The sequence below is a fragment of the Scyliorhinus torazame genome, chromosome 3 (assembly GCF_047496885.1).
Source record: "Scyliorhinus torazame isolate Kashiwa2021f chromosome 3, sScyTor2.1, whole genome shotgun sequence".
In the NCBI taxonomy this organism is placed as follows: Eukaryota; Metazoa; Chordata; class Chondrichthyes; order Carcharhiniformes; family Scyliorhinidae; genus Scyliorhinus; species Scyliorhinus torazame.
This window is the reverse complement of record NC_092709.1, coordinates 189779062-189805175: the sequence shown is the minus strand read 5'-3', so window position 1 is coordinate 189805175 and position 26114 is coordinate 189779062. Positions and strand designations below refer to the sequence as shown.

At 47.6% G+C, this 26114-nt stretch overlaps 1 protein-coding gene across 11 annotated transcripts in view; it reads right to left on the bottom strand.

Moving 5' to 3' along the window:
* LOC140408856 (LIM and calponin homology domains-containing protein 1-like) overlaps positions 1-26114 on the bottom strand; it is a 566047-nt gene that overhangs the window by 292570 nt on the left and 247363 nt on the right. The window lies entirely within an intron of this gene.

Genomic DNA, 26114 nt, shown 5'->3' with positions numbered 1-26114 from the left:
CTCTGGTCACCAAAGGAATAACAGTCATTGCTGGAAACTAATCATTTGAACCGGTGTCAATTTCGAAGAGACATTTTACCTCCTTAAATACTTTACCTCAGGAAACTAACGTCACACCAAATGAATAAACCATCTTTGCACAGCTCTATCAAATATTCGCCAATTTCCCCGTACCAAATTTACACGCCTCATGTAAATACAACTGACAATTCATCTTATTTTACTGTAAAGGAGAGCTCAAAAATATTCATTTGAATCATTGCTCCAGAGAGACAAGAATCCAGAAAAACACATATTTATTTTCCCTTGTGGTAAAATTAAAAATAAATGCAATGATATAGGATGGCACCCTGCCCTTAAAGCACCTTCATGACCAATGGTCCTGGTAGGAAAATGCTTTTCACACGAAGTTAGCACTGTGTTTCTGCACCGTTAGCTAATTTGACAAATGGCAGTCTATACCAGTTAAGGGGAAATTTGGCTGCTGATTCTCAATATTATGTTAACTTATGGATGTAATTACATGAAAAGAGCATTTTATAAATAGTTACAATTTTGTAACAGTCTTGGCATGCATAAATCATGCACTTGTAGCTGTTGATCTCAGATATTTTTCCATTGAGCTTAAATTAGTCTTCTTTCTATCTCCCAGTTGCTTCAAAGTCAGAATAATTTATTAATTTATGGCAAACAAACATAATTAACTGATGGAACTGCAACACCTTCTACAGTGCACCATGGGGTGCTTTGTCGACTCAGGTTTTGGCAGACAAATGAGTTTATATTGGCTCTTCACATTGCTGTGGAATGCAGAGCGAAAGCAACAGTCTGTCCATGTGGATTCAAACTCACGAACGCTGCTTCCTGACCCCTGGTTGTTTGCATTCTGATTGGAAAGAGCAATGGAATAGCCAGTTCTATCATGATCATTAAGTCTGAACAGTGAATTGTGGGAAATAATAGGGTGGATTCTCCATCCAACGACGCTGGAATCGCAAACAGGCGGAGGATTGGACCTCACTGGAAAATAAAGGTCGATGGTGGCATGGCTACGTTCCACGCCCGTGGCGGCGTGGGCATGCAAAATATACACTAGCATTCATTAACATATCATTAATGGGTCCAACTCAGTGGCCTCCAGCCTCCTGTGATGTTCCGCCTCCACCAGGCAGAAGTAACATTGGCAAGGTTCACTTTTTGTATTGAAAAACAGGGACTGGGTACCCTGGCTGCTGAGGAAGGGAGAGGGGGTTATAATGTTTCCAAAGGCACAACGGTGGGCTGACAGTTGTGCCGCTGGCTAGGAAGCGTCTGCCAGCGCCAAGAGGGGGGGGCAGGGGGGTGGAGTAGCTGGGGGTGGCCAGGAGATGGGCCACGGGTCCAGGGTGTGTGTGTGTCCCAGGGACTGGGGTGCCTGGGCATGGACAGCCATTGCTGTGGCCTGTCATCTGACTGCGCATTTCACTGACGGCCCACTATGTCCTGTAAATGTGCAGAGCTCCGCGGGTCAGATGGGTACCCACCCCCGCCCCTTTCATGCAAAGCCAACTCCATAGGAACCCCCGGATCCCAGCCGACACATCGATGCATTGGGCATGGTCCAGCATAACCACTGGCCCACAAGGTGGCGGCTCTCCTCAGTGCACCCATCCAAAGTGCTGCTCCACTGCAGGGGGAGCAAGGGAAGAGCAGAGTACACCCGAACAGCAAACACATGCACCGTGGCCTTTGCCACCCAGCCTGGCACTCTGCCCCCCCTCCCCAGGGTGGATACCCCACCAGTAGGACTATCAGCTAGCCCAACCTGCAGGACCACCGGCCGTCACCAAGCCTGCCCACTGTGCCCCTGCTCCCATCCATCCTGCCTCTGGACAGATAGGCACAACTCATGCATTGCAAAGACGACCCACGGCATACCATAGCTTCGACCCCATCCCCTTCGCCCAGCCCCATTCATTGGCCCTGCCTGCACGTATGCCACCAAGCATGGCACCGGTTGGTGACTCTAGGTGCCCCACCCCACAACCCGGTGTAGCCCTGCTGGCAGTGTACCACACGGCCCACCCAAGGACACCCTCAGTAGACCGCACAGGACAAGGGCCGCAGAGCATTGCGCTTGCATGGGTAGCGCCAGCCACCAGTACCCGTGCAGGCAGGGATGGGTGGCAGGGTTAAAGGCGGCACTGACGGCGCCAGAGGTGGCGGCAGGGTGTCGGGAGAAATGGCCATGGCTGGGAGTGGGAGTGGGACATGCAGGGGCAATAGTGCAGGCCAGGGTCACTGCATAGCCCGCTGGGCCTGGATTGCATGGGAGTACGCATCATGCGAACATGTCTGCCCTTTACCCCATGAAGGCAATGGATTTCATTGTCCAGCCAGGAATGGTTGGCGGCCCTTGCAATAGACCAATAGAACATTACAGCGCAGTACAGGCCCTTCGGCCCTCGATGTTGCGCCGACCTGTGAAACCACTCTAAAGCCCATCTACACTATTCCATTATCATCCATATGCTTATCCAATGACCATTTAAATGCCCTTAATGTTGGCGAGTCCACAACTGTTGCAGGCAGGGCATTCCACGCCCTTACTACTCTGAGTAAAGAACCTACCTCTGACATCTGTCCTATATCTATCTCACCTCAATTTAAAGCTATGTTCCCTCATGCTAGCCATCACCATCCGAGGAAAAAGGCTCTCACTGTCCACCCTATCTAATCCTCTGATCATCTTGTATGCCTCTATAAAGTCACCTCTTAACCTTGTTCTCTCTAATGAAAACAGCCTCAAGTCCCTCAGCCTTTCCTCATAAGATCTTCCCTCCATACCAGGCAACATCCTGGTAAATCTCCTCTGCACCCTTTCCAATGCTTCCACATCTTTCCTATAATGCGGCAACAAGAATTGCATGCAATACTCCAAATGCGGCCACACCAGAGTTTTGTACAGCTGCAACATGACCTCATGGCTCCGAAACTCAATCCCTCTACCAATAAAAGCTAACACACCGTACGCCTTCTTAACAACCCTATCAACCTGGGTGGCAACTTTCAGGGATCTATGTACATGGACACCGAGATCTCTCTGCTCATCCACACTACCAAGAATCTTACCATTAGCCCAGTACTCTGTATTCCTGTTACTCCTTCCAAAATGAATCACCTCACACTTTTCTGCATGAAATTCCATTTGCCACTTCTCAGCCCAGCTCTGCAGCTTATCTATGTCCCTCTGTAACCTGCAACATCCTTCCGCACTGTCCACAACTCCACCAACTTTAGTGTCATCCACAAATTTACTTACCCATCCTTCTCAGTCATTTATAAAATAACAAACAGTAATGGCCCCAAAACAGATCCTTGTGGTACACCACTAGTAACTGAACTCCAGGCTGAACATTTCCCATCAACCACCACCCTCTGTCTTCTTACAGCTAGCCAATTTCTGATCCAAACTTCTAAATCACCCTCAATCCCATGCCTCCGTATTTTCTGCAATAGCCTACCATGGGGAACCTTATCAAACACTTTTCTGAAATCCATATACGCCACATCAACTGCTTTACACTCGTCCACCTGTTTGGTCACCTTCTCAAAGAACTCAATAAGTTTTGTGAGGCACGACCTACCCTTCACAAAATCATGTTGACTATCCCTAATCAAATTATTCCTTTCCAGATGATTTCAATCCTATCTCTTATAATCCTTTCCAAGACTTTGCCCACAACAGAAGTAAGGCTCACTGGTCTATAGTTACCGGGGTTTTCTTTACTCCCCTTCTTGAACAAGGGGACAACATTTGCTATCCTCCAGTCTTCTGGCACTATTCCTGTAGACAATGACGACATAAAGATCAAAGCCAAAGGCTCTGCAATCTCCTCCCTAGCTTCCCAGAGAATCCTAGGATAAATCCCACCCGGCCCAGGGGACTTATCTATTTTCACACTTTCCAGAATTGCTAACGCCTCCTCCTTATGAACCGCAATCCCATCTAGTCTAGTCGCCTGTATCTCAGTATTCTCCTTGACAACATTGTCTTTTTCCTGTGTCAATACTGATGAAAAATATTAATTTAGCGCCTCTCCTATCTCCTCGAAGGAAAAACGCACAACTTTGCGCTACTGTCCTTGACTGGGCCTACTCTTACCCTAGTCATTCTTTTGTTTCTGACATATCTATAGAAAGCTTGAAATGCAATGAGGCTGCATGAGCAGGAATTGCTCGGGAGGACCCCGGCAGAACAGGAACCTGCCCCAGAGGATCAGGAGCCAGCCGATGATGCTGGAGAGCCAGCTGTCCTTCAGGCTGAGGAGGAGGTGGGAAGGAGGCGTTGTATCAGGCCCTGTATCGGAGGGAGGCGGTGTATGAGGACCTGCGTAGGAGGCGGTGTATCAGGCCCTATGTAGGAGGCATTGTATCAGGCCCTGTGAAGGAGGCGGTGTATCAGGCCCCGAGTATATCGTCAATGCCTATCCTTCGTGAATCTTCTGGATCAACCGTGTCGCCGACGACTGTGGCTGAGCAGGAATACTGTGCGACATCTGTGCGAGATGATGGCGCACATGGAACCGCGGGATTATGGGGGAGGATACCCGCTCCCGGTGGCCGTCAAGGTGATGGTCACCCACCCTGAATCTCTTTGCCACGAGGTCCTTCCAGGCACCAAGTGGGGACCTATCTGAGATCTCGCAGACATACATTCACAGGTACATCCACGCTGTCAGGGATGCCCTATTTGCCCAGGTAACACACATTCCCCTACTAGCACCAGCACATGAGAGGGTGCCATTCATCAATAGGAAGGGCTTCCACTCAATGAATGTGCAGTTGGTGTGCGCCCGGTAGCCAGGCAGCGTGCATGAGGCTTTCGTCCTGACACACTTGTCGGTGCCCGATACGTTTGAGGTGCAGCCTCGGGTGAGCGGTTGGTTCTTGGGTGACAGAGCTTATCCACTGCAGTCGTGGCTGATCACTCCTATCTGGAGGCTTCAGATCGACATGTAGAACTGCTATAACGATGCCCATACAGCGACTAGGAGGGTCATTGAGAGGTGCATCAACGTCCTCAAGATATGGTTCGGGTGCCTGGACTGCTCTGATGGGGCCTTTCAGTAGGGCCCCAGGAGGGTCTCCCACATCGTGGCACCTGCTGCGTCCTCCACAGCATAATGCAGCAGAGGGGCGACATGCTGGAGGAGGAGGACATTATGGGGGTGGTGAGCGGTGATGGGTCACTCACCGGATAGGCCCAATCACAGGGTGACCCCACATCACGGCCTCCCACATGCACCTCCCCAAACCCCGGCACAGCCTCTGCACCCAGCCCAGTCCATCCTTCCTACTCTTCGGATAGAGGACCGAGGCAGTTCAGAACATTGTTGCACAGGTGTTTATTTGCAACACTGCTATGTACAATGACCCTGCCTGAGCCCGAATGCTATCCTATGTGATGCAACCCTGCCAACTTAACCTTTTGAAAACACTGACCACATCAAGGAGATGTGAGTACATTCCAAACACTAAGTGCATTCCAGCACTTCACCCATTCGGCCACTGAACCATGAAAGGAAATGAATGGATCAAAACTGCAGATGGTTTGTAGAGGCGGTCAATCACAGACTGCTACTGGAAAGCTATGAATGGCTTGCAGCTAATAGATCTGTGGAAAACAGACTCTCCTTTGAGGACTGGACATGTGGAGCTGTAGGAAGCTATAATGCTTCCCACTGCCTCTGTCTGGACTGTTCTCTAGCTTCCAGGCTAGAGGAGGTGTGGGCTGGGGGCAGGCAGTGCATTGTGGCAATGCATTATTGGGGGGGTTGGCCCTCAGATGGGCTCGGATAGTCTCTCTCAGCGTGGCCCTGGCGTGTTGGACCACCACGTCAGGACCACGCTGGTAAAAACCACAAGTGATCTGCGCCCGTGTGATTCCACCTGCAGGGACTAGAGAATCACGGGAGGCTGGAGCATAGGGCACTGGGCCCACTAAATAGATGCAAATAGGTTATTAACATCCATTAGCATTTATTTACTCCCCCCCCCCCACCGCGGGCACGTATCGTGGACTTGATTCATGCCGCCAGCAGGGTGATTGGAGCAACGCGTTCCAGATGGTGCCCAGCACCGATGCCGATGTTCCCCCGACACCCAATTCTCCGTTCCATTGGGGGCACATTCCGGCACCCCAGAACAGAGAATCCTGTCTAAAGTCTCTCAAACGGAGATTTCAGCCCAATGCTTGAATTTCAGGACTTTTCTTTGTGGTGAACTTTGCAGCAACTGGGCAGCATGGTGGCGCAGTGGTTAGCACTGCTGCCTCACGGCGCCGAGGTCCCAGGTTTGATCCCGGCCCTGGGTCACTGTCCGTGTGGAGTTTGAACATTCTCCCCATGTTTGCGTCAGTCTCACCCCCACAACCCAAAGATATGCAGGGTCGGTGGATTGGCCATGCTAAATTGCCCCTTAATTGGAAAAAATGATTTGGGTACTCTAAATTTTTTTCAAAACTTTGCACCAACTGCTTTTAGATTCTGGAATCATTGTCCATCAGCACTAAAATAAATCCAGGTGATCTGTCTATTAGTGCACGGTTTCGTTAGTTAGCTTCAAAGTGAGATCTTGGCTTCAAATTAATAACCAAGAAACCACTACAAAGTAGTAGAATTAAAGTTTCAAATGCTTTGTAGTCTGAACCCACGTTGTGGAAAATGCATTAATACATAACATATTGCACCAATGTTCAGTTCAGTCCTATTAATCAGGAATACTTTATTGTCTTAATATTGTCAGTCTAAGAGGGCACAAGTGATAAATAATTTAGAACACAGTTGCACAACTATTTCTGGAAAAAATAATTCTGTTCTGTAACAGTGAAAGGATAGATTATGTAAATGATGCCTGTGACAAACACATTGCCTCAAACACCAGTAGCTGTGTTCTAAAAAAAATTGATTTAAAACATATTTTTCCTTTGTTTGTTAGTTCCAGTGTTCACAGCCATTTTTCCACTCATTTTCACTGGTAAATGGGTTCCAGGCCAAGCACTTTCTAGATCAGCTCACCTATAAAATCTGCAGGTCAACAAAAGTGAAATAAGACAACTTAGAGATGGAATGAATCTCCTTAGCTTGATATCCTTCACTGTAACTGATCATGAGCATAGGACATAAAGGAGTGGGAATACAAGATTAACTATGGAATCAAAACTGGTAAAATCCAAATGACACTGTGTCTAACTGCAATTATAGTCACCGCGTGAGATTTTGCGGACATGTTCGCCACGGGCCCAAATCCTGTAATGGCCGCTAAATCCTGTGAGAGGGCCTTAACGGGATTTACACCAGTGAAATCTCGGTTTGAGTTCCTCCCTGCCCCCTGCCGGTGCCGTGATGAGGTTCATGGCCCTGACATGGTTTTGAATTAATTTAAATATGGCTTTACGTCATAACCCCGTGGAATGCTCCTCCCCTCATGGTATGATGTCACGACAGTACGTTTCACAAATAGATTTTGAAATTGAAAACCAGTCATATTGACCAGGTCGAGGGTGCGGAGGCGCGTGGAAGCCCCGGGGGTTTAGGGCTATGGCTAGGCATTGTCCCCGGTACCCTGGCAGTGTCCCCTAGGAGCATTGCTGGGGGCACTGAATTTGGTACTAAGAAGGAATTAGCTGATCTTAATGGTTCAGCAGATATGTGATCAGAAGTTCACCTCAGTGATCAAATGTAACATCAAGGTTGGAAACATTTTGGTTTCAGCTCAGTCAATTGCCAAGGAGAAAGATGAGTCAACTCAAGGACAAAGGAGGGAGCTTATGCGTAGAACCAAAGGAAGGTGAAATGCTTAGTGAGTGTTTTGCATTGGTATTCACAAAGGAGAGGGACACAGAGTGGAGGGAGCATCGGTCTGGGCTGCAATTTGTAACAATCATTGGTCTGTACCAGGAAGGCTGGATGGGGGGGGTTTCGGAGATGGCAGAGAGCAGGGATTGAGAGGATGGGGGATTTATTCATAGATGGGAGCTTCCCCTGTTCGAAGGATTTAGAGGAGAAATTTGAATTGCCAGCAGGAAACGTATTCGGGTATCTGCAGACATGGGGGGGTGGGATTCTCTCAGCCCGGGCTGGGCCAGAGAATCCCCGCGACGGAGCCACGACGCCCCAATGCCGGCACGCAATTCTCCGCAGAACTCATGGAGTCGGAGGTAACTCAGATAGAGGAGCTAAAGGATAAATGGGAAGATAAGCTAGGGGGAGAGATAGAGGCAGGTCTGTGGGCGGATGCCTTGAGTAGAGTCAATACGTCCTCATCATGTGCAAGGCTCAGCCTGATACAATTTAAGGTAGTTCACCGGGCACACATGACGACGACCTGAATGAGCAGATTTTTGGGGTAGAGGACAGGTGCGCGAGGTGTGCAGGGGGCCAGCAAATCTATCCATATGTTTTGGGCATGCCCGAAGCTGAGGGGATTCTGGCAGGGTTTTGTGGATGTCATGTCCACGATACTAAAAACACAGGTGGTGCCGAGTCCAGGGGTGGTGATTTTTGGAGTGCCAGAAGATTCGGGAGTTCAGGGGGGTGAGAGAGGCTGACGTCTTGGCCTTTGTTCCCTGGTACCCTGGAGACGGATATTGCTAGCGTGGAAGGCCTCGAAGCCCTTGAGATCGGAGACCTGGGTTAACTGCATGGCTAGGTTTCTCAGTCTTGAGAAAATCAAGCTCACTCTAAGAGGGTCAATGATAGGGTTCGGCCGGAGATGACAGCCATTTGTTGACTTCTCCGGGGCAAATTAACTGTCAGCAGAGGCAAAAAATTTAAAGGGGGGGTTTGGGGGGAGGGGGAAGTTAGGCTAGTTTCTGTTTAGGGTAGGAGGGACTTGTTAGGGATGTAGATGATTTATGCAATATGTTTATATTTGGATTCTCATTGTTTACTGTTGTTGTTACTGTTATTATTATACAATTACAAATACCTCAATGAAATGTTTTTGAAGAAAACAAAGGGGAGGGACACCTTGATTGGTGGTGTGTCAGAGGGATGTGTAAACACTTTAGAACAAGTCGTTATCACGAGGGAGTAAGTGTTAGGTGTGTTAAATAAGGTATACAAATCCCCAAGGGCCAGATGGCAATATCCCAGATAACTGAGGGAGACAAGGGATGAAATCGCTGGGCCTCTAACAGAAATCTGTGTGTCCTCATTGACCACAGACGAGATCCCAGAGGTTTGGAGGATAGCCAAGGTTGTACCGTTATTTAAAAAGGTTTGCAAGGATAACCCGGGTAAGTAGGATTATATCCGGATTGTAAGGATAATCCGGGTAATAGGCCAGTGAGCTTGACGCCAGTGATAGTGAAATTGTTGGAAAAGTTTCTCAGAGATATAGATTCTCTACAAATGGGGCTATGTCCCCACACCGGCGGGAAAACCTGCGTCAACGGTGCCGGCGTCAACGGCCCCCGAAAGTGAGGCATTCTCACCTTTCTAGGGGGCTTGGTTGCCACCGGAGTCGTCCCCGCTGCTCCAGCGGGTGTGCAACGGCCCACGCGAGTCCACGCATGCGCAGAATGACTGGCGTATTTCCGCGCATGCGCACGGGTTCCTTTCTCCGTGCCGGCCCCCGGGCTACAAGGTCCCGGCGCGGAGGAAAGAAGGCCCCCACGGAACCAGTTCGCCCGACGATCGGTAGGCCCCATTCTCGGGCCAGGCCACTGTGGGCCCCCTCACGAGGTCAGATCCCCCCCCCCTCAGGACGGCCCCCACGTACTTACCTGTCAGGTCCCGCCGTGTGTGAGGTGAGTAATCCACGCCGGTGGGACTGGGCAAAACTTGTCAGCCACTCGGCCCATCGGGGCCGGAAGAATCGCCGGGGGGGGGGGGGGCTGTCTACGGACCCCGACCGGCGTGGCGGCGATCCTGCTGCCGCCCGAAAAACGGCACCAGAAAATAGGGAGGCCGGCGTCGGGGCGCGATTTCTGCGGCGCCAGGTTGGGGAATCCCGGCCAGGGTCTATGCATATTTAGAAGTCTTATGAGCAACAGACAGCATGGTTTTGTACGGGGGAGTTCATGTCTCACTAATTTGATTGAGTTTTTGAGGAGGTGACCAAAGTGATTGACGAGGGAAGGGTTGTGGATGTTGCCTGCATGGATTTTAGTAAAGCAATTGATAAGGTCCCCATGGCAGTCACACTCCCATCACCAACTTTGTCAAGGTTCTGTGACGAATACCTCCAAGAAAAAGAAAACAAACTTACCTAGTTTTAAATCGGAGTTTGAAGGCTGGGAACTACAGTTGCTCGTGGCCTTAGGGTTTCTGTGCGTACGCCATCCGTAGAATTGCCACACATACGCAGTTTGTGAGGGGTTTTTACATTTTTGGGCCTTCTGCACATGCGCCCGGCCAGAGAATGGCCCCACATGCTCAGTTAGTAGATTTTCTTGTCTTCAGGCTTGGAAATGGCCCTGCGCACATGTGCAATTCAAGCGTTTATTTCTTCACACAGGTACTGGCCTGTGCAAAAAGCACAGAATAAAATGTAGAAAAGTGAAACAGTGCAAAACTGAAGGTCAGGTGGCCTGGAGTGGAGTACCATTCGAGAGAAGATGTGCCAAGGAGCAGGATACAGGGAGGGGGACGGGTAGCAGGTCCCAGACAAAGAAGATCCTAAACCAGGGAATGGGAATGAAAGCCATAAGGCAGTCCAAGGTAAAGAACAAAGGAAGAGATCAGAAATAGACCCTGTTGAACAAAGTTGAGAGAAAGGAGCTGAGCAAATTGGCTCCAAGTTAAAGACAGGGAGCAGACTGAAATAAAGCAGGTTTGAAAGAAACCAGAATATCCAAGGACGCAGCCAAAGGCTGGCAACTTCTTACTGTGGGCCTATGGAGCAGTGGTGTTCTGCTTGGCATGGTTGAACATCTATATGTGTGCTTGAAAGGTGAAGCTTGTGCGTACACAGAGATCATGGGGTAAGGAACATCAGAAGGCGAGATTGAAACTATAGAGGCGAATCCTGGTAGAAATTGCCCGATTACAATTGACTTTTGGAGAAAATTCCAAGGTGGGTTTTAGAGTGTGGCGATTGCATGAGGAAAACAAAGTTTCAGTGAGACAAGCTGGCTGATGGTGTAAGGATGGGGGGGGTTCACTGCAAAATCCATGGAATCTGCTTTAGTGACATCTGCCTCTCTTTTTGAGGTGTGTTGTGTCCTACCACAATTTGCCTATTAGTTACACGTACCGCATACTTACATATCAGAATTTAAGATAGATATTATAAATTGTGTACCTTTACAAATCTGTGTATTTTTGTAAAGGTATATAGTTGGCGTGAAGGAGTAATGTGATTTGACTCATTTATTGCCATTGGTATTGAAATCGTTCCGACTTTTTGTCTCGTGTAATATAGTTCATTATTCTTGTTTAATAAACATTTTATCCTTTGTGTTAGGTTCCCAGAAAACCCACAACGTTACCATTTTTCCTGCCACTTGGTGTGCACACTATAAAATATTTTGACACATCTTTTTCAAATGATGAGTGCTGTAGAAATGCAAATGCAATGCTCTTGTCAAAGTGTTCCTAACTTTGTCTTGCCAGTGAGGATTCTCACACCCCTGCCTGGATTTTCAAGCAGAAGTTGCACACAAATTCCTGACAACAAAGTTAAATGGTCAGAAAACCATGCCGAGCCTATCCCTCAATCTCCCATGCACACTCTTGGTGGGTAGGTGGAAGTCAGAAAATGATGAAATTTGTGTTGAAGATATATTGGTGTGGCACCATTAAGTTATACAGTGCCCTATGCTGTCAATCATGCTAGACACCTTTGTGACATCAGGCCCTTTGCTTCTTGGTCACAGAACCGGCAATGATATTGTTACAAGATCAGTTGTATTGGGCGGCATTGTGTTTGAAAGCAGGGATAATTAAAGCATACTCAACATTGAATTTTTGGTAATTCCATTTAATGAGGAATTTCGGCATGGCAAAAACTTTCTTTGAAAACGAGAACATTTCTCATTACTGTGGGGCACCCATTACATTAACAAAGCCCTGGTAATCTGCTGGCCATACTAAAAACTTACAAGGCAGGTTATATCCAAGGCTTCCAAACCTGGAAGTGGGACTGCCTGCTGCCCACAGTAAAATCCAGAAGTTGACGGGTTCGAGTCAACTTCCTGATGCACTTAGAATCTTAACCCAGCTAACAGCCACCACCCCTGTCACTCACAGCCAATTGCACCCCTCACCCATGTTAAAATTCCACTCCCCTCCAGTTTATAAAGGCTCTTAACCCATTCTATAATAATTAATTACAATTCTCCGCATTAATGATCACCATAATAGGAGAAAGTCTCAGATTCAACAAGCTCAGATTATGAAGAGATTTATTATATCATAGTGCTGAAGCATTTCACATCACAATTATATTCCTCTTGTTAAAAGTTATTATAAAATAGGTATTGGTTTTAAACATCACTCACAGTTATTCTCCCCTTAGCTAGAAGACCAAGAAAATTCACTTTCCATCAAACTGGTCCTAATTCATCATCATTTGGCTATTTCACTCAGATGGGAAATTCTTTTGAGGTTTTGACAGAGGTATATTTTTGTGGCAAAATAAATTGAGTTTTACTCTGCAGAAACATAGTCAAAATTCCTCTTGTCTGTTCCAGTCAGTCTGTAAAGAACCCAGCACTACTCTAAAAGCAGCGAGTTCTTCTGATGTCCTGACTATCTAGCAAACCATCACCACTGAAAAACAGATTCGCGGGTTACTCAACGGTTGTGGGATATTGCTGACACAGAAAGGCTGATACAGTTGCTTAAGTTGGAATTAGTCATGCACCTCAACAGTAAGTGTTCACATGTTAAAAATGTTCAGATAATGGAAGAATCTGAATTGATATTGCATCTTCATGATCTCAGGACGTCCCAATGTGAATTACTTCTTAAGTATAGTCACTGGAAGCTTCCGGTGGCGACATGTAGGTGGAGGTCGCTAGAGTTCTCGTTTGTTGGTCCTTCTCACCTAATTTTGGGGGGAAATTTTATATGAGTTGTTGTCAAAATCCCAATGAAAGAATACAGCATGAAGGGGAACGAGCGCTAGTCCACCTGGGTGTCTGAGTTCGATATGGAGACCTGCGGGAGGAAACATGACGGGGGCAAGCTCACTGGGCAGGGCTGTGCCCATTACAGTGGACACGCTGGCCGAGGTGATGGTGGTGGAGTTCGAACCGGCAGTTTGCCAAGCGTTTTCAGCGACATGGGAAGGAGATGGTGGGAATGCTCAAAACAGTTGGTGGAGGATACGCTGGCCTTGATAAAGGAGGCTCTTGGAAAAACATCGGAGACGGTGCGGGAGCATGATGAGGTGTTGACGGGAGGGAAGAGGCCTTTTTGCGGCACAGCAATCAGCTCGTCTCCATGGGAGAGGAGCTGCGGAAGGTGAAGGAAAGTAATAAAGGGCTGAGAGCCAAATTGGAGGACCTGGAGAACAGGTCACAGCAGCAAAATCTTCAGATTGTGGGACTGCCTGAGGGTGTGGAGGGCCCGAGGCCGATGGAGTGTTTTTCGGAGAAGTTTGCCAAGTTGAGGAGCGCAACTCCCTCTTTAAGCTGGGTAGAGATCATTGGTCGCTCTGGCTGAAGCCAAAGGCGAATGATCCACCAAGAACTGTATTAGCCTGTTTTCACAGTATCAGATGAAGGAGAGGGTCTTGTGATGGGCCAAGCAAAATTGGGAGGTGAGGTGAGAAGAAACAGAGGTACTCATATACACCAGGATGTCATGGTGGAGCAGGCAACCTTCTACGAACACAGAGACAAGGCTGGCTGCCCATTGGCTCACCAGCTGAGAAAGCAGGCAGCCACGAGGGAAATAGCGCAGGTTAAGGATAGCATAGGCAGACTGCTAAAGGAGGTCAATCGGGCATTTGAGACCTTCTACCGTGGACTGTACACCACCGAGCCACACAACGGGGACGCGGGGATGAAACAGTTCCTAGACGGACTGGAACTACCAGTTGTGGGGGAAGACAGAAGGGGGAGCTGGAAGCACCAATAGACCTGGGAGAAATCATGGAGAGCATCAGTTCCATGTAGGCGGGGAAGGCACCGGGACCCGACGTGTTCCCGGCGGACTTCTACAAAAAATTTGCACCAGTCCTGGCCCCACACCTAAGAGACATGTTCGCGGACTCACTGGCAGGGGTCACCCTGCCCCCCACGCTAGCTCAGGCCACAATCTCATTTGGCTATCCTGAAAAAGATAAAGACCTGACGGAATGTGGATCATACAGACCCATTTCACTGCTGAACGTGGATGCAAAAATACTCACATCCTGGTCAAAAGGCAGGAGGCTGCGTATCAGAGGTGGTCGCAGAGGACTAAACAGACTTTGTCAAGGGTAGGCAGCTCACAGCGAACATCAGGCGGCTGCTGAATGTCCGGGGAGAGAACGTCTCCCTGGACGCAGAAAAGGCCTTTGACAGAGTCGAATGGAGCTACATCCTCGAGATACTGGAATGGTTTGGGCTAGGAGCGGGATTCACCGCCTGGGCAAGGCTCCTGTACAACGCTCCCAAAGCGAATGTCCGAACTAACACCACCAGCTCTGAATACCTCCAGCTACAGAGAGGAACAAGACAGGACTGCCCCTTGTCCCCACTCTTGTTCGCGCTAGCGATCGAACCCCTGGCGATAGCCCTGCGGGATGCAAAAAGCTGGAAGGGAATCCGGAGAGGAGACAGAGAGCACAGAGTCTCACTCTATGCAGATGACCCGCTCCTCGATGTCTCGAAGCCACAGGAGGGACTGAAAATACTGAAAGAGTTTGGAAACTTAACCTGGCCAAAAGCGAGATATCCCCAGGGGGTAAGTACGCGAGAATTCCAAAACCGACACTGCAAAGAGGGAAAGTCAGAGGGGGCCTGGCTCTACCGAACCTACAATACTACCACTGGGCTGCAACGGGTACAAATGGAAAAGGCATCCTGAAAAGGAACAACCCTCTGGGCCCTGGCCACAGCAGCACTCCGATCCTCCTCAACAAGGTACACAACGAGCCCAGTGGTAGCGGCCACGCTGAGAATGTGGACCCAGCTGAGACAGCACTTCAGGATAGCCAAAATGTCCCTCATGGCCCCCATCTGCGGCAATCACAGATTCCCCCCAGCCATGCTAGATACCACCTTCAAAAGATGGAGGCGGGACGGGGGCACATTGACGGTCTGGGGACATCTACGTAGGGCGCGGATTGGCGACATTAGACGAACTGACGAAGAAGTGGAAACTAGCAAAAGGACAGGACAGGGGGATTTATTCTCCAAATAAAGCACTTCCTCCGCAACGAGAGGGGTTCGGCCAACCACACCCAAATGTTTTGGGCTTGCCCCAAGCTTGCTGGGTTCTGGACAGCCTTCTCTGAGGCAATGTCCAAGGTTGTGGGGGTGAGGGTGAAGCCATGCCCAATAGTGGCAATCATCGGGGTATCGGAGCAGCCAGAGCTACACATGGAGAAGGGGGCCAACGCCCTTGCTTTCGCTTCCCTAATCGCACGCCGGAGAATCCTGCCCGGATGGCGATCGGCAGCACCACCCGCGGCTGCAGACTGGCTCGCTGACCTCCTCGGAATTTCTCCACCTGGAGAAGATTAAATACGCCATCCGAGGGTCAGAGAAAGGCTTCCTGGACACTTGGGGGCAGTTCGTCGGCCTGCTCCAAAACCTGTTTGAGACAAGCAACGAGGAGTAAGCCAGGGGAATAAAAAAAAAAGATGGGGAAACCATACGAGAAGAGGAAGGGGGGGGGGGGGGGGGGGCGGGAGGAGTATGTCATAGACCAATCCAGAGGGCAGCAAAATGTACGTATAGTTAGTCAAAACAAAACCTCTCTGTAAAATAAAACAAATTAGCGCGGGCAAGAAAAATGTGATGTATATAAGCAACAACTGTTTATAAATATGAAAAAAGCTAATAAAAATATTTTTTTTAAAATAAAAAATGATGGAACTTGCAAGGTGGCGGGCGACCTGTAATAGGGCGAAGGCAGCGCTGTACAAGAGTGATGTGTGGTTCGGATGGTCTATCCGGTGAAGCTGGCATTTAACGTATACCTCCAAGGACTATTTCTTTGGGATGGTGGAGGAGGCGTTCGTGAGGGCTGAAGTACTGGGACTGACCTGAGTTTGGACTTTGATTTCTTCTGTTGGTGGTTTGAGAGGGGATGGTTTGGGGAAGGTGGGATAATGGGTCAGAGTTTTTTCCCCCCTTGGTTTGGTTTTTAACATGTTTGGTTGTGAATGGTGGGGGGATGGGGAGCATGCAGAGAGGAGCGGTTTCAAGAGGAAGTGGTTGGGGGGTTTCTGTAATGGGGGAGGGGTAGTTGCTTCACGTTGACTAGGGTTAGGCCTTGGTCACATTTATGGGGCAGGGCTGGGGGCCATTTTGGGAGGACAGTGGGCCTAGGAAGTATGTATGTCCCATGGGGCGGTCATGGCTGATAGGAGGGCACTTCCGGTGGTGGCCATGAGCTGAGCGGTCACACCAATGGTGGCTCTCGTGTAAGATCTTCAACCTATTCTCCAGGTCAGCGGGACTCTGGAAGGGGCACCGGCAGTCTTGGGTAAATATATATGCCCCGAACTTGGACGCTGCAGAATTCGTCAAGAAAATGATGACCAAAATCTCGGACCTGGACACCCACCGACTTGTCACAGGAGGGACTTTAACTGTGTACAAGACCCGACATTGGACAGATCCAACCTACCCCAGGACAGGTAACTTGTCAGGCATACTCTCCTGAGTAGCACTACACTCCGTATTCTTCACCCAATGTCTATGTTTATGTATTTACATTGTGTATTTATCGTATGTCCTATGTTTTTCATGTATGGAACAATCTGCCTAGACTGTACGCAGAACAATACCTTTCACTGTACCTTGGTACACGTGACAATAAATCTAAATCTAATCAAAACAAATGGTACGAGAATTGACCGTCTTTATGGAGCAGATGGGTGGGGAGTGGGAGAGGGTGCTGGTAGGTCCATGGATGGTAAATCACCCGAGAGAAAAATAATTCTCCTTCTTCTCCCACATGCACGAGGCCTACTCACGCACAGATTTTGTGTTGTAGGGAAAGGCTGCTTCAAAGGGTAACAAAGGCAGAATAGTCCGCGATCTCCGACTACTCACCACATTACATGGGCGTGAAGCTGGAGAAAGGATGAGCCCAAGGCCCCCATGGAGGCTGGATGCAGCGCTCCTCGCCGATAAGAAATTCTGTACAAAAATATCCCAAGCCATCAACGTAACCTGCAACCAGAACGGGGAGGTCTCACCCTCTGTGTTTTGGGAGGCACTGAAGGCAGTGATTAGGGGAAAAATCATAGCCTATAGGGAGAGGAAAGAAAGGGCAGCCAAGCAGCAGCTGATCGACTCCATACTGGAGGTGGATCGGCGGTACTCCACGGTCCCAACCGTGGAACTGCTGGCGGAAAGGAAAAAGCTGCAGATGGAATTTGACCTGCTCTCAACAGGGAAGGCAGTCCACTAGCTCTGCCAGGCATGGCCAGGCCTTCTACAAACATGGAGACAAGGCCAGCCACATGCCGGAGCACCAGTTGAGAAAACAGGTAGCCGTGAAAGAGATAGCGCAAGTTAGGAACAAAAATGGTAGGGTGGTAGTGGACCCGAACAAGGTTAAATAGGCCTTTACAAACATTTACCTAGGGCTATACACCTTTAAGCCCCCAGAGGGGGACTCTGGGATGGAACAGTTCCTCAAAAGACTGGATATACCAGTGGTAGGGAAGGACAGGACAAAGAGCTGGAAGCACTGCTAGACCTGGGTGAAATCGTCGAAATCATCAATTTTATGCAGTCAGGGAAAGCGCTGGGACATGATGGGTTCCCAGTAGACTTTTACAAAATATTCTCAGCAGCGCTGGCCATGGGAGATGTTCAACGACTCATTGTTAAAGGGGTCCTGCCGCCCACACTGACACAGGGCTCGATCTTATTGATTCCCAAAAAGGACAAAGACCCGACAGAGTATGGATCATACAGACCCATCTCTCTCATAAATACTGATGCAAAAGTCCTTGCGAAAGCACTGGTGAGGCGCCTGGAGAGCTGCCTGCCAGAATTGATCACGGAAGATCAAACCGGTTTTGTCAAGGGCAGACAACTAACAGTGAACATCCAACGCCTGAGGAATGTCATAATGAGAGGACACCAGAGGTGATCGTTTCCCTGGACGCTGAGAAAGCCTTTGATTGAGGTACCTCATGGAGGTGCTTGAACGGTTTGGGTTCAGAGTAGGGTTTGGCACGTGGGTGTAGCTCCTGTACAGTGCTCCCATTGCGAGCATACGGACGAACAGCGCCAGCTCCGAGTACTTTCAGCTTTACAGTGGAACAAGGCAAGGGTGCCTGCTATCCCCGTTCCTGTTCGCACTGGCGATTGGGCCACTGGACAACGCCCTTAGATCGGCAGATTGGTGGACAGGCATTCAAAGAGTAGGCAGAGAGCACAGAGTCTCACTCTATGCAGATGACCTGCTCCTCTATGTGTCAAACCCCCTAGCCAGCATGGGAAAGATAACAGGACTCCTCAGGGAGTTTGGTGCCTTCTCAGGTTACAAACTCAACCTGGGAAAGAGCAAAATCTTCTTGGTGAAACCCTGAGATTGAAGAGCGGAACTGGAGGAACTACCGTTTAATGTAACCCAAACCAAGTTCAGGTACCTGGGGATCCAAGTAGCCACACCTGGATGAGGCTCCACAAATGTAACCTCTCCAGCCTGGTGGAGGTGATGAAGAGGGACCTGCAAAGATGGGACTCGCTCCTTCTTTCGCTAGCAGGAAGGGTACAGACGGTCAAAATGATCATGCTGCCTACGTTCCTCTTCGTATTCAGATCACTCCCGATCTTCATCCTCAAATCCTTCTTCACCAGGGTCGACAAATTAATCATGGCCTTCATCTGGGGGGGACCTCGTATTCTACCATTTGGCAGCAAACTCAGAGAGGGTGAGGGGGTGGCTAAGGGAACCGGAGGCGGACTGGGACCGAATGGAGGAGGCCTCCTGCAATGGGAATTCTCTCCAGAGGTACCGCAACACTCCTCCCTTGGGAAAGAGAAAACAAGGTATGGCATTGGCTCTTTCTCTACCTTATGACAGTAAAATCCAAAACAAAGTGCTTTCTGAGCTGGAATTGGAAGAGTTAGACTCAGAAGAAGGTCTGGAGACTCTCTTACAATATATGGATAAGATTTACAAGAAAGATGACTTGTTAAGTGCATATGAAGCATGGTCGGAATTTGATAAGTTCTGGAAAATAGAGGAATTCTCCATGGAAGACTACATTATGGAATTTGGAAGACTATATTAAAGGCTGCAGAAACACAACCTGGAATTTCCACAGTCTGTGTTGGCCTTTAAATTACTTGACTGTGCTAGAGTGAGCAACATGGATAGGCTCCTGGTTTTGACAGGAGTTCAGTTTACGGATGAGGATACCTTATTCGATCAGATGACAAAAGCTTTAAAGAAGTTTCTGGGGAAACATTCGATTCCGATGGCTCTGATGACTCAAATAGGTCAGTCTGCTATAAAGCAGAATATTGAAGATACAGTACTAACAGGATGGCGAAATTGTACGGCTACGAACAAGATTATAGAAGGAGATCGGGACGAGGAAATGATGAAGACAGAAACCCAGTTAGAACTTACAATAGGAAGATGAACCCCAGAAATGCACGGGGCATGATAAATCGATGTTTTCGATGTGACTCTCAATACCATTATGTCTTCAATGTTATGTCCAAAACGTTATGATAGAATGTTTGAAGCGACACATGATACGGAAGAGTCAAAAGAGGAACAAGATAGTGTTCAGAGAGAAGACATTGTCCTATTAACAAGCAGTTTTACGCCGGTAATGAGGGTGTTGGTTGCAGAATCCTTCAATTGTGCTGCATTGGACAGTGGCTACACATCTACTGTGTGTGGAATTGACTGGTGAAAATGTTACCTGGACTCCTTGAATGCTAAAAGTCGTAACAAGGTTAAGGAATTTGAAAGTTCCACAAGTTTCAGGTTTGGGGATGATAATACTCTGAAGTCGCTGAAAAGACTGGTGATCCCTTGCAATATTGCCGGAGTGAATCATTTCATTAGCACGGATGTTGTATCAAGTGAGATACCTTTGCTTCTGAGCAGACCGTCGATGAAGAAAGCACACATGAAACTGGATATGGAAGAGGATACGGCAACGGTTTTTGGAAAGACGGTGGACTTACAATTTACACAGTCGGGACACTATTGTATTCCATTATTGAAAAATAATATTTCAAGTAAAGTGGTTAAGGATGTGTTAATGGCAGTTGAAAATGGGACTTTCGCTGATAAAAAGTTTGTTGTATTAAAACTGCATAGGTAATTTTCACATCCGACTCCTCAGAGGCTGAAAAATTTATTAAAGGATGCAGGGGTAAGGGATGAAGACTATACTAAACTGATAGAACAGGTGAGTGATTGCTGTGAAGTTTGTAGGAAGTACAGAAGGACACCAGCACGACCGATAGTAACCCTACCTTTGGCCAGGGATTTTAACAACATTGTGGCTCTGGACCTTAAGATTTGGGATAAGGCCATTTTTCCAAAAGGACAACTACCAAAAGTTGGTACAAAGGTGACATACTCGCCTGAAGGGTCTAGTCAATGGAAGGATGCAACTGTTATTAGAGCAGGGAAGGCCACTGGAAAGTATAAACATTGGTTGAATGTACAGCATTCAGGGGAGGGAGTTAAGACAATGGATTGGGAACACAAAGTTAAAAAACGGAGGTCACAGAAACGCAGTGCCAGTTCAGGTAGTACATCGGTTAGTGAACCGGTCCGCAGGAAAAGGTCGAGTATTTTGAAAGGACATCCCACAGCAGATAGGAAAGATCAAGCAGTAGCAGTATAGAACAAGTTACCAGGTGGGAGAGGGGACGTAGTTTATCAAGGTCTCGGAACATGAGTAAGACTATGAATACTAATTGGAGTAGAAGCCCACATGCACGTGAGATTTTGGTGGCTTCCAATAAATTATATGAAAAGTTATCAAAGATGCTAAACAGCAAGAACTGCACAGTTGGAGTGAATTTGGGGTATACACAGAAGTACCAATAGGGGACAAAGAGCTCTGTCCCACAGATGGATTTGCACGGAAAAGGTTCTTCCGGATGGAACATATAAGGCAAAGGCCAGTCTTGTGGCAAGGGGATTTGAAGAAAGCTTAGAAGATCAGGATTTAAGGGTAGATTCACCCACAGCAGGAAAGGTTAATTTTAAAGATCTTCTTTTAGCCACAAAGGCATGGGAATGCAAATCTATAGATATGAAAGCTGCCTTCTTGCAGGGGCATCAGCTCCAGAGAGACATTTTTCTCCGTCCTCCTAAAGAAGCAGCTAACACAGAAGGGGTATTCTGGAAGTAGAATAAATGTGTATGTGGTTTAAATGTTGCATTTAGAGTCTGGGATTTTTCGGTAAGGTCAGTTTTGTTAAAGTTAGGCTGTTACCAGTTGAAAGTAGATCTGGTAATGTTTTACTTGCACTATAAAGGGAACCTTTCTGGCATCTTTATGATGTATGTCAAATACTTTTTGTGGGGTGGGACTAGTGATTTTGAAACTTTTGTAATCTCTGGTTTGAGGAAAGAATTCAGGGTCGGAGGTCAGGCTTCCGGTGCATTTAAATATATTGGACTGGAAATCGGACAGACAAGGTTAGGGGCAACTTTACGTCAGCAATCTTATTTGGAAAGCATCAGCCCAATAGCAATTAGTCGTGGCCGGGTTTTCACAAAAAGATGCAAGGTTTCAAAGATGGAAAAGAGCAACTGCAAAGTTTAATTGGGCAACTGAATTGGTTAGGTAGACAGACTAGACCGGACGTGAGTTTTGATGTCTTAGAGTTGAGTGCAAAAATGAATGATGACAAAGTGGAAGACATAATAAGAGCAAATAAAGCGTTTGGCCAAACTAAAAATGCAGGAGTGTGTTTTGAGGTTCCCGCTTTTGGTGACCGTAGGCACTTGAAATTTATAGTTTATAGTGATGCGTCCTATGCAAATCAAGCACAGGAGGTTTATAATTTTCCTCTTGGGGAACAATGGTAAATATTGTCCTCTTGTGTGGGAAACAAAAAAAATAAGGAAAGTGGTCGAAAGCTGCTGAGACGTTAAGCTTTGTAGAGGCGGTGGATATGGCCTTTTGTATATCTCAGATATTGACAGAAATTTAACTTTTGGATATTGTTAATGAAGGGCGCCTGTTTCTGTGACTTTATGTTTCCAAAAAAAAAAATTGAAAAAAAAGAAGGGGGGAAATTGCGTGTGTGTTTTTGAGTTTCTTTAAATTTTGTTTTCACCTAATTATTTTTTCTCCAAGGAAGGGGAGACTGTTAAGTAATGGGTTAAGAGTTAAGTAAAGCATTAAGAGACATTGCAATTAGTTGTCTCATTTATGTTAAGTATCCAATGATTGACACTGATGTGTAAAGGGGCTTCAGGTGGCCCTTGTGTCAGGTGGTGAGTTGTTAAGAGTTTTGTGCAGAGGCTGTGGAAGTGAAATAAATAGTGTTTGGTGAAAAGGAACAGGACTTTTGATTCTTCATACAACAGAAACGTATAACATTCGCAACCAGCAGCTAACCAGCAGGGGCCAGGGGGGGAACAGCTAGCGAAGTGGGGGATCAGAACAGGGGGTAGGAAGGGGGGACAGGGAACGCCGCCTGGATGAAAGGGAGCTCGCAAACAGCAGAGAAGGAACGGGGTGGTGGGTCACCCACTGAGGGGACACAAGCCCCTCCCACATGGACCAAACTGAGAAGACGGACCGATCTAACTTCCCTCGAAAATTCGCCGCCATGCAATCAGAGAGGCGAAGTCCTCAACATCGGCCATCCTCCTCTCCATGAGCCCCGGCTTCTCTGAAACCCCAAATATCGCCACCAAAGGGTCTGGGTACACCACCTCCCCCACTATCCTGGCTAAGACTGCGAACACCCCCACCCAGAATCTTCCAAATTTTTCACACCCGCAAAACATGTGCGCGTGATTCGCCCACACCTCTCACATTCACCTGCTACCCCCTGAAAAAACCCACTCATTCTCCCCCGAGTCATATGCACCCTGTGCACCACCTTAAACTGTGTCTGGCTCATCCTTGCACAAGAGGAGGCACATGTTTACCCTATGCAGTCCCTCACACCATACTCCCCAATTGATCTCCCCTCCCAACCCGCTTCCCATTTCTCCTTGATCTTCACCACCCGCTCACCTATTTGTTCCTTGAGTTCAACTATTCGTTCCTTATCCAGTTTAAGGCACAAGTGGATAGGGAGATAGAGACGCAAGAGAGGAGCGGCAGCGTTTGGTTGACAAAAATTTGGAAGTGGATGGGAAATATTCGAAAGATCCCATTCCGGAACCTTTGAGCAGTATAAAGGAACTGCAGCTGCAGTTTGACGTTTTGTCCACAGGGATAGCGGTGCACCAGTTGAGGCGGGCGACGGGTGTGGTGTATGAGTATGGGGAGAAGGCTAGTCACTTGCTGCCAGGACAGGCCCACCGGCAGGCGGTCTTCCGGGAGATTGTTCAGGTTTGGGATGGGGTGAAGGTGCTGGTGGTTGCGCTGGAGCAGATGAATAGGGCATGTGAGGACTTTTATAAGAGGTTTTATAGGTCAGAGCCCCTGGGGGATGAGTCGGATATGACGGAGGTTTTGGAGGGGCTGGAGTGTCCACGGTGGTAGAGGAAGATCGGACAGGATTGGAGGAGCCAGTGGGGATTGAGGACGTTCAGGCAGCGGTAGGGAAGATGCAAACGGGTGGGTTCCCGGTGGAATTTTCTCAGAAATGTTTGGATAGGCTGGCACCTGCTGTTGGGGAAATGTTTGAGGACATGGTAGCTAGGGGCACTTCTGGAGACAATGGGATAGGCATCTATTTCGTTGTTGTTATAAAAGGATAAGGACCCAGTGGAGTGTGGGTCATATCGGCCAATATCTCTTGAATGTGGATACCATGATTCTTGCCGAAGTGTTGCCGCTTCGGTTGGAGGAGTGCCTTCCGCAGGTAGTTGGGAGGATCAGACAGGGTTTGTATAGGATAGGATATAGGATAGGCAGTTGTCCTCGAATGTGTGACAAGTGCTAAGTGTGGTCCAATAGAAGCAAAAAACACATTTCAGTATTCAAAATTGCTATTTGATAAGAACAAGCAGGCAGAATAGAATCTGGACAGTATTTGTAGCATTTATGTTTCCTAAACGTGTTGTCATAAAGAAGAAGTAATCAATTTGTTAAAAATATATTCTTTTAACATATTTATTGTTCCAAAAGCACAGATCTTCTACCCTTCTCCTGTTTTCTGGCTGAATGAAGCAACCTAACTCTGGGTCGGCTCTTGCCTACTCTGTTTTAGTCGGTGGATTTTCTTTCCACTGCTACACTTGAGCCCCATGAAGATTTATCCTCTATTCCCTCCTGTTTCTCAGTTCTACCTCATTGTCACATTCTTGATGCCCTCTACTATCACCATGTTGTCAGACTGCTCATCCAACATCCAGACCTAAATGAGCTTAAATTTTCTGCAGCTAAACATTAGGAACTTGGTAAGACGTCCTTCACCTGAGGAAGGAGCTGTGCTCTGAAAGCTCGTGATTCGAAACAAACCTGTTGGACTTTAACCTGGTGTTGTAAGACTTCTTGCTGTGCTCACCCTAGTCCAACGCCAGCATCTCCACATCATTAGGAACTTGGATGAAGGGAGGGATGAAGGGACCAAATGTATGGTTGCTAAATTTGCTGATGGCACAAAGGTAGATGGGAAAGTAAGTTGTCAAGATGACATGAAGCATTCACAAAGGGATTTAGATATGTTCAGTGATTTGGGGGAAAATTTGCAGATGAGTAAAATGTGGGACGATGTGAACTTGTCTATTTTGGCAGGGTGAATAGAAAACTGAGGGATTTGAGCACCCTGGGATATAAAAGTCAAAAAGTTGTAATATAGGTACAGCAAGTGACTCGGAATACAGATGGAATAGTGCCTTTTATTGCAAGGGAGTCGAATTTAAAATTGGGGAAGCAGTGCAGCAACAGTGCAATGCAGGGCAAGGCGTTAGTTAGATCACATTTGGAGTACTCTTTACTTTTAGTTGTATTAGAAACAGTTCAATGAAGATTCAGTCAACTGATTGAGTTATACCTTTAGAAGAATTAAAGGTGATCTTATTGGAATATATATGATCCTGAAGGGACATGACACAGTGGATGCTTCCCCTTGTGGGGGTGTCTAGAACTAGGGGACCCAGTTTGAGGGTCTTTTGTTTATGGAATTCTCTACCTCAGAGAGCAGTGGAAACTGGGTAATTGAATATATTCAAGACTGACTTAGGTGGATCTAGGATTAAGGAATCTAGGATTAAGGGAAAGTGGAGTCGATGTAATAATCAGCCATATACTTATCAAATGGCAGAGCAGACTCAATGGACTGAACAGCCTACTTCTAATTTGTGTTCTTGTGGAAGAACAAAACCATTTTCTTCAGTCCTGACACAAATTCCATTCCCTAGCAACTGGCAGCTGTCTGAGGCTGAATCAGACTGTTTGACGTCCTATTTGACCCTGGACTGGACATATGTCCCCATATTCCTCAACAGGATGGTTTCCTTCCATCTCTGTAACGTTTCCCATATCTAGTCTTTCCTCAGCATTTCTGCCTCTGAAACGCTCAATATGCTTTTGTTACTTCCAGACTTGATTATTCCAATGCTTTCCTCACTTGGCTCCCATCTGCCACCCTCCATAAGCTTGAGTAAATCCAAAGCTCAGTTGCAGATATCCATATTCAAGTTCTGCTCACTCATCACTCCTATCCTCATTAGCCCTACATTAGCCACTGGCTCACGACACCCAAATTTCATCCTTGTATTTAAATCTTTCCTGAGCCTTGCTTCTTCCCATCTTGTTTGCTCTGCGACTGATGGTTATGCCTTCGCTGCTTTGGCCTAAATTCTTGAATTCCCCTATCCAAACTTTCTGCCTCT